Source organism: Tupaia chinensis, unplaced genomic scaffold (genome assembly GCF_000334495.1).
Source record: "Tupaia chinensis unplaced genomic scaffold, TupChi_1.0 Scaffold000318_1, whole genome shotgun sequence".
Taxonomy (NCBI): domain Eukaryota; kingdom Metazoa; phylum Chordata; class Mammalia; order Scandentia; family Tupaiidae; genus Tupaia; species Tupaia belangeri.
Window position 1 is genome coordinate 5944133 of NW_006159811.1, and position 9277 is coordinate 5953409.

Genomic DNA, 9277 nt, shown 5'->3' on the forward strand with positions numbered 1-9277 from the left:
CTGCCAACAGCTCCAATCAACTTCTTTATCTGCCACTGACACTTTATGGATTGGATGAGTCATATGGCCAGTGGCAGCACGACTTGCATGGGAGCCTATAATTGTTGCAGAGCAATCTCTTGTTCTGGGCCCCACTCAAAACTAGTGGCTTTTTCAGTAGCATCCCCAATGTGAAATTCGTTACAGCTAAAATTTAAAAAGGCCCAGTAGGCATGGTGCTTCTTTTTGGTGGTAAGAGACCACTTGCTACAAACTTCTTTCATCTTAGAAGACACAGTCCCAACATAACCCACTCCATGGAGGCCTTTAAAAATGTTATCTCCATAAAAGCCTTTTGAAATTTTGTGGTCTTTATTCCCACCCTCTGACATGCAAATGCCTTACCAAATGTCTGGAGTAGTTACTACTTCCTGATCACCAGGCCTAGTAAGCACATCACTGGCATAAATCAGCCTGATGCCTCTAGAAGAGGAACAACTTAGTCCAGGGGAATCTTGATCATGGCATAAGGCTAAAATGTTGATATGCTAAGGTATAATAGTGAAAGTATATTGCTAGCCATACCAGCTGAAAGCAAGCTGCTTCTGATATCTTTTATTAACAAGGACAGAGTAAAATGCATTTTCCACATCAATAGCTACCTACCATGTACCAGAGAATGTGCTAATACACTCAATGAAATCACATTCGCAACAGTGCTATGGTTTGAATGAATTCCCCAGAAATTCAAAGGTTGAAATTTGGTGAGCCATTGTAATGGTATTAAAAGAATATAAACTTCATTGTACTATGGTGTTGAAAGGGGAGGCCTATTGGGAGGTTATTGGGATTGGATGAGGCCATCAGTGTAGGGGCCATCAGTGTAGGCCTGATGACTGGCCCTGGTAGCTTTGTAAAAGCAGAACCTGAACACACATGCGCTGTCACACTGTGATGTCCTGCACCACCTTGGGACTCTGCAGTTACAGCTGCCACCCTATGTACTGCTCTAGAACATGCAAGCAGCACCCATGAGGCACTCATTCTGTAGACACTATGGGATTCAAGATGGAGGTATGGAGGCCTCCACTTTGAATTCAAAGAATTTCTGACAACCTGGAGCAGGCAGAGACTTGTCAAAAGGTGGGGCCACTGCAGAGAGCCACCACATGATTCATGTAGAAATGCGAAGTTGGGTTTGAAACCAATTACCCACATGGAAATGCCTCATGGAGATGTAGAGGTAGGGCCACCCCGAAGACCTCAGAACCATGAATCTATGGACTTTCAATGCCAGCCTCAGGGAACTGCAGGCATAAGACTCCAAGCAGAAAAAGTGTGGATTGAACCACAGGGGCAAGGCTGTTCAATGTCTTGAGGACCCAAGTCCCCCATAAGTGCATCTAAGAGGTGGCACACAGAGTGAAAGATTGAGGTTTTTTCAGATTTATTCTCATGCAAGAGAGCAGCACTCCTAACAAAGTCTTCATGCCACAATCCACTCCCAGTCTTAGCTGGCTTGGGTCACAGGCATGTGTGTACCACAGTCATGCTCAGGAAGTCCTAAACATGAGCCCAAGGCTTTCCCATATGGGTCCATTTGTATTATTGCTATACTACTGCTGGCTCTTAAGCTTTAAGATCTAATGTTTACCAACTTGGGCTTCAGATTTGCCTCTAGTCTATTACTGTTTTCTTCTGGAATGAGAATGTCTACTTCATGCATCTCTCATCATTGTATTTTAGAAACATGCTATTTAACTTCACAGGCTCACAGCTGGACTTCGACTTCTGAGTTGGTGTTGAAACAAATGTCTGAGTTTGAAACAAGTTAAGATTTTTGAGACAATAAGGATGACTTTCTATGTGAAGAGGACAAATTTTGGAGACCAGGGGAAGAACGCTGTGGTTGAATGCATTGTCTAGAAATTCTTGTGATGAAACTTGGTGAGCCACTGCAATGGTGGTGAGAGGGTACAAGTTTCACCTTCTTATAGTGTTGAAAGGTATGGCCTTTGGGAGGCTATTGGAATTGGAGGAAGTCATGAGACTGGGGCCTCCCAACTGATTCCTGGTAGATCTGTAAGAACAGACACATGAACACACATTTTGTTGTTGCTCTACTATATGATGCCCTGTGTCACCTTAGAGAGAGGCTCTACTAGTGAGTTCACCCTCACCAGACACAGCCCTTTAATCTCAGACCTTTAAAACCATGAACCAAATAAACCTCTATTCTTTATAAGTTTCCCACTGTGGTATTTAGTTATTAGTAACAAAAAAGTAGACTAGAACAGAAACTGTAATTGGAGTCCCCACCCCACTAAGTTTATAGTAATCCTAGACTGGCATTACTATTTTCTACACAAGCCAAATAGGCAAGTTGAATAGCAACTTGGTAAAAATCACCATCTGCATCTTTTAAACCCTTGATATGATCTCCAAGATGTGATACTGCTTTTTGTCCACTATTTTTGCAGGCAGAACCATATTAATGGCTTCCACTTGCTTTCCCTCTATAAAAGCTTTCACTCTGGGCCAGCAGGTGGTATGGAGGTTAAGGTGCTGAATCCCACATAGTTAATTTCATGGTCCAAGTCCTGGATCTGGCATCTTTGGGGGGAAAAAAAGTCACCAGGGGCATATGTGCCCCAAATCCTGAGAGAATGGAGAAGGGACTGTGGTGTGGCCATCGCCCGGGGGGGGGGGGAATTTCTCACTTTCTCTGGCAAGCACACATGTTCTATGAAAAAGGGTGGGGGGGGAGTTTTCACTCTACAAATCAGGGAACTGTGGGCTCTGTCAGTTGCTGAGTATGTCGTTGACAAGTCTACATTCCAGAACTGGGGGAGTAATCACAGGATGGGTTTGGGGACCCATTAAACTTACACTGTAAGATGAACTTGAGCTAAAATTCTATTATCCGGCCTCCATAAGCACTGTACTACAGTGATACTTCAGGACTATTTGAAGGAGGGCCCAGGGTTCCTGTGAAACCCCAGAACTGGCTCAGTGGCAGGGTTGCCTCAGTCTATTCCAAGTATTCCAACACAGCACTCCTTGGCCAGTCCAGCTGTGGCCCAAGTGGGCCCAGGCACAGCTCAGAAAAACATTCCAGAGGGTACAAGCAGTGAAATACTTTTCTTTTATAGATGAACACAAAACTGCCTTCCCCAAAACTGCCTCCCAGATGGGTTATACAACCTAGACACCCTTGCGGAACCATCCTCGTAAGATACTACAAGTTCTTTCCCCAGAAAGCTAAGGAGCTGCCCAGCCAAGACTTGGAAGCAAGCCAAGGTTTATTCTGTTCTGCTGCATGCTTGAGTGCTGCCCTCTCCTGGCCAATATGCTAAAATGTAGTCCCAGAGACTGCCCAGAAGTTCACCTCAGGCCTTATTCCTACAGCCCCTCCCAGCCCCACCACCACACCATGTGCATTGCCAGACCGGGTAGAAGAAATGCACAGGTCCACCTACATCTGATACGCGTAAGTTACAGAATCAGTGAATACTGGACCAAGGCAACTCTGGAATCTCTGCTCTAAGCCTCATCTTTCAGACCCCAAAACCCTGACACAGAAGCCACCTATATCCATACCAAGGCACCTGAAGACCCCAAACCTAGACAGAGTAGACAAAGCTTGCCCTGTCTCTAAGTATTTTTAAATTTTTTAAAAAACTTCTCACCTCTGACTTCTTTCTCTTGCTAATTTCAGAAGCCATCTATATCTGAGCTGTGCCCTGCCCTTTCATTTTTTACTTTAAAAACAATTTGGTTTTGTCTTGTTTTTCCTCTTTCTTTTTAACCTTACTTTCCCACTTTGCTGCTCACCACACACTGACTTTCTAAACAGGTCTAAACTCACAGTAGCCAAACATCTGAATACTTTTAGGGTCATAGAAATCTTCAACTTCCACTTAACCTGCTGCACAAAAGGAGAAACTCCTCTTTATAAACCTGAACTCAAATCTTTCTGTAGAGACCACATTGCAAAACAGAGAAATTGGCACAGAAGTACCTCACAGTAAAGGAGAGGCACATAAATTTCCAATTGCAGGAACTTCCAATTGCAGAATCTTCCAGCAAATTAGCCAAAAGGGAATACACCACCAAATGACTAAAAAAAAAAAAAAAATCAGAAGAGAGACTGCAGAGCAAGCAGCAGGGAAAAGAACAGAGCTGCACTCTTCTCTTCACACACGCCTCTGAACTCCGTTTAAACCCCACAGCTCAGCCCAGGTACACCTGTTCTCTAGAAACCAAGAGGGCTCTGTAATACCCATTTCCAAAGACAAAAACACGGATTGTTTGATGAGCATCAGGGAAACTGGAGATTGCAAATCACCTCCTCCTGCATACCTCTGGATACTCAACTCCAAGAAATTAGAAAAGTATAATCCATCAGATGACCAGAAAATACTGGAGGGGCACAAGAAATAAGAGAAACCAAGAAAATCTCTCTCCAAAGGAAGAGAATCCATCATCCACAGACAGTACAACGAGACTCGTGGAAATGTCAGATGAAGAATTTAGAATATTCATAGTGACAAAACTAATCGAAATACAAGAGGAGACAACAAACTCCAGAATGTGCAAGAGAAAAAGTTCCAGAAGATGAGGAAGTTCTTCCATGATTTGAAAGTAATACACACTATGAAAAAGAATCAAACAGCTATTAGAGATGAAGGCTGTAATATAGGATATCAAAACCTCCCTCGAAAGTATTAAAAGCAGACTAGACCATGCAGAAGACTGAATTTCAGATGTAAAGACAAAACCTTTGACCTAGAAATAAATCACCATAATGACTGAGAAAATAACCAGGAAAAAAGGATATACGAGAAATACTAGATACCATTAAGCGCCCAAACATCTAGATCATCAGTATACCAGAAGGTGATAAACTAAAAAGTATTGATAATCTATTCCATGAAATCCTGGAAGAAAACTTTCAAATCTAGAGAGGCATTCAAAAATCCAGACCCAAGAAATACAAAGGATCCCAAGAAGAATCAACCCAAGATGATCAAGGCATATCATAGTCAGATTGGTCAAAACCATGGACAAAGACAAGATACTAAAAGTGGCAAGAGATGAAGAAGTTTCTTACAAAGATTATCCCATCAGGCTAATATTGGACCTCTCCTTGGAAACAATGCAAGGAAAGAATGGGATAATAAAACTTTTTTTTGAAATTTTTGCTGTTGGTACGTGCACTTTCCAGTTAGAGACAGAAAGTGAGAAATCACCCCCCAGGGGGATGGCTATGCCACAATCCCTTTTCCATTCTCCTCTCAGGATCTTCAGTACTCATGCACACACACCTATCGTGAGTTTTAAGCCACCAGGTCCAGAATTTGAACCACGGTTGACTACATGGAGTCTAGCAACGTAACTCTTATACCATCTGCTGGTCCCATATACTCAAGTTTTTAAATGAAAAACAATTTCAACCAAGAGTACTATACCTGGCAAGATTATCCTTCATATGGGAAGAAAAGGTAAGAACATTCTCAGATTAACAAAACCTGAAAGAATTTACCAATACCAGACCAACTCAAGAAGTTCTGAAGGGAGTGCTATACCAGGAAAACTAAAGACAAACAGAAGGGGGGAGGGGGGAACCCACTAAGAAAATGGCCAACTTAATGGTAGGAACAAGTCTGGAAAGATCCATAATAATGTTGAATGTTAACTTCCTGGATTTAAATGGAAAGATGGAACCACAGTAACAGTGCAGATTCAACAGAAGAGATTAATTACATGGAACTGAACTGATGAAATAGAATTTTATGACTTTTGACTAAAACTGATTTTCTTCTATGCTTTGTTTTCCAAATTTAATGATTTTTGCTTTCTTTTGAGCTTTTGATTGTTTCAATTAAAAAAGTTGTTTAACAAATTGCTGAACCTAACTTTTCTCCCTTCCTGACCCCTCTGAAATTGGAAGATATTTGTGAGTATTCTTATACAAATAACCATTCTGCCACAAAATAAGTTCAAAAATACCTGTTGCCTTGCATCAAAACTTGGAAATACTGGTTATTGCCAGGGCTTTGACTAATGTATCTGAAGACATGACCAGAAAGCTAAAGAACTAAGGTAGCTCTCAAGAAAGCCAACAGAAGCTCCTGGAAAGATTGCCTGGTACCATAAACAGTTCTGTCTGGCAAGTAAAGAATGTTACTTCCTGATAGGCTCCAAAACTTTGAAGTACAGGTACTTAAAGACACAGATGGTGAATTCCTGACTTGGCTCAGTAGGCTTGGTAGGCTTTTTAAAGAATCTAATCTGAAGTTCCTTATAAAAGATTCCTGCAAAACCAACTAAATTAGTATTCTTATGGGACTTTGTGCAAATAACAGACCAAATTGAAACTTTTTTTCAAATAAGTTTGGTAAAAGGGGGAATGGAGAGAGGGAAAAAAATGTTTCAGAAGACTATAGTGCACTTGTTACTAGAGTTTAGCTCTAGTTCACATTCGTTTTTTGAGTTTTTAGTATCTACCTTCTATTCGAGCAGAATCCTAACCTTTTTTCCTGACTTTAAGTCTTAAGCAAATTTTTCTTAACATTTTGATTTTGACTTGTTAAAGCTAAAACTGCTTTTGAAATTAAAATACAAAAAATAAAAATAAAAACAAAATTTTAATGACCATAGTAAGCTTATAGCCTCAGCGAGGTGCTACTTCATAGTATGTTCATTCTATGGAGTTTTATGCCTAAAGTCAGATGTGTTCACAGATATGTTTATATCAACTGCATTTACTATCAAAACCATTTAGTTTAATTAAGATCTTTTGTGAATCGATAAAATATGGGGAGGAGGGCAGAGAATCAGTGAACATTTAAGTCATACAGACTCAGATACCTCATTGTCTTGGAAACCAAAGCACCTCCCTCACAAAGGATGACTGCTTAAATATCCATTCACTATTTTGACTCTTCTTGTCAAAAGCCAGGTGAAAGGGTCTGCAGAGAGCCTTCTAGCCTTGAGGTGCAGGCTTGACTTCATATGGAATTCTAGGCTGCAAGCCTATCAATTGGGGATAAGTTTGGGTTCCTGAATCACAGTGTTTAGAAGACAGATTTTCTGAGAGGAGACATCCCATTAACCACAGAGCAGTCCCTTATTCTGATCTGAATGAACAGATAAGCTATTACACTTCCCTCAAGAGATAGGCAACTTCATACTGAGCCAAGGACCTGAAACCCCTCCATCCTAAACTTGACCTACAATGTAGCAGGTGACCAATGTAAGAGGTAAATGGACAATAGAATACATAGCTTTGCCAGAAGAGAAACAATATACCCTTAAAACAGGTTACACCAGAGATGGCTGGATGGCAGCTCTCCTGTTGGTGGGGACAGCCCCCTTCACCACTCAGTCATAGGCGGGCCTATGTTCTAGGATCCCTGTACTGACAGAGGACCCCAGCTCCAGATACAAATTGAACCGCAGGCTAGAAGGCAGGAACATTCTACATCCTCCAACTCTGAGTTTATACACACCTGTGAGTTCCTCCTAGCTTTGAAATTCTTACCCACTAGGAAATTGAGAGATCAGCCCCCAAACTAAACGCAGTGCGGAGTGCTGTCAAACTACAGATTATACAAAATGTCGAAAACTACGACAGATTTCAATCCCATCCTAAAGGCTAGAATAATAGCTTTCATCACTTTCTCCAAAAGGAATAGGGCTTCAAATCAAGGAGCACCATCTGGGGAAAAAAAAATTGTTTCTGCCATTACCTCTTCAGCCCTAAACTGACACATAGTCTGTCCTCGTTGCCCAACTTTTGGAACATAGAATCTGCCCAAAGCCCAAGGCATTTCTGACCAGGACCTGGAATACCCTCCAACAAATCTTTTAAATTCTGCTAATGACTGAGAATTAGACATTATTTGATAATGACATTTTTGAAGTAAGCAAAAGCTCTCCCTCATCCTTTAATTAGAAGGGCCCAAACATCTGAGGAAATATATCCTTAATCATGCTTTAGATTCAAGAATTTAAAAGCCTCTGCTAGCATCACACTCATACTGGTTTGAGATTAAGATACATCAAGTTATAATTGAAGTGCTAGCCAATGACATTATTCTCAATTCAAAGCATCTAGGCAATGCTAGATATAAAATATAAAATATTAGTCCATTCTTCACCATTTTGCCTCCAATTAGTGAAATATGTTTTGTAGAATGTGTATGAACAATTTGAGTACTGATGGCCAGAAAACAGTTTTATCTGAGGCTCCAGAAACATGCTTACCTTAAAAAGGTCTTAAAGGATATTCCCGAAACATCCTAGAGGTCAAACTGTAGTCATATTTGATTGGTGATGACCAAAAGAAAGGCTTTAGAAAAGCTCTAAGATGAGAAAGTGGTTTACATAGTTGCAGAGATCACTTCAGGTCATGAGGCCATTGGCTATCATGAGTTGAAAGGCTTCTGCAGCCATCCTCGCCCAAAACCATGAATTTGCTTTCCACTTCTACTTCCATTGAGGCCCGTTTTGCTATGAGCCTCTGGCATCAAGTGATGTGTGTTCCATGGCAGACTTCTCTCCGCACATGCAAAGGGTTTGATTCACCTGCAATGTCTTGCAGGTCAGGCCCAGGTACTCGACAATCCTGGGAGAGTCATTTCTCTTCCTGTGACTGGCCTATGCTTTACCATCCTCAGATCTGGAAGACAGTGTTATGCCCTAATGTGCTCAAGGAAATAAACTTATGAAAAAATTTATTTATCACCATTTATTACAATGGTGAAAGAAGCAGCCTGCTTTGAACACTGTAGTAAACCAGAATGTGCCACCTGCCACCTTCTCAAAAAAAAAAAAAAAAAAAAAAAGCAGAGCATAAATGTATGAAGTAATTTCTCCTCTGCGCTCTACCAGGCAGGAGAAAGGCTGACCACTTACAATAACTTTAGACCCTAACACCCTGGAGAAATCTATGTAACGATTTTACTAACTAGCCTTTATCTACCATATATTTGCCTTCCTACAATTTGTCACCTTGAAACACAAAGTCCTTTTCTTTGTCTTATTTCTCTGAATAATGTTGCTCTTTTCTCAAGGTGTTGCATATAAGCTAGAGCTCTGAGACACTCCTTTTAGAAGTATTTAATCCTGGGCAGTAGCGGCAGTAGGGGTGGGGGTCAACAGGTGGCGTGGTGGTTAAGGGCACTGGACTCCCACACGGCTGATTGCAGTTTGAGTCCCAAACTTGCTTTCTCACCCCCCACACCCCTCTGGTGAAAAAAAAAAAAAAAAAAAAAAAAACAAAAACACAAAA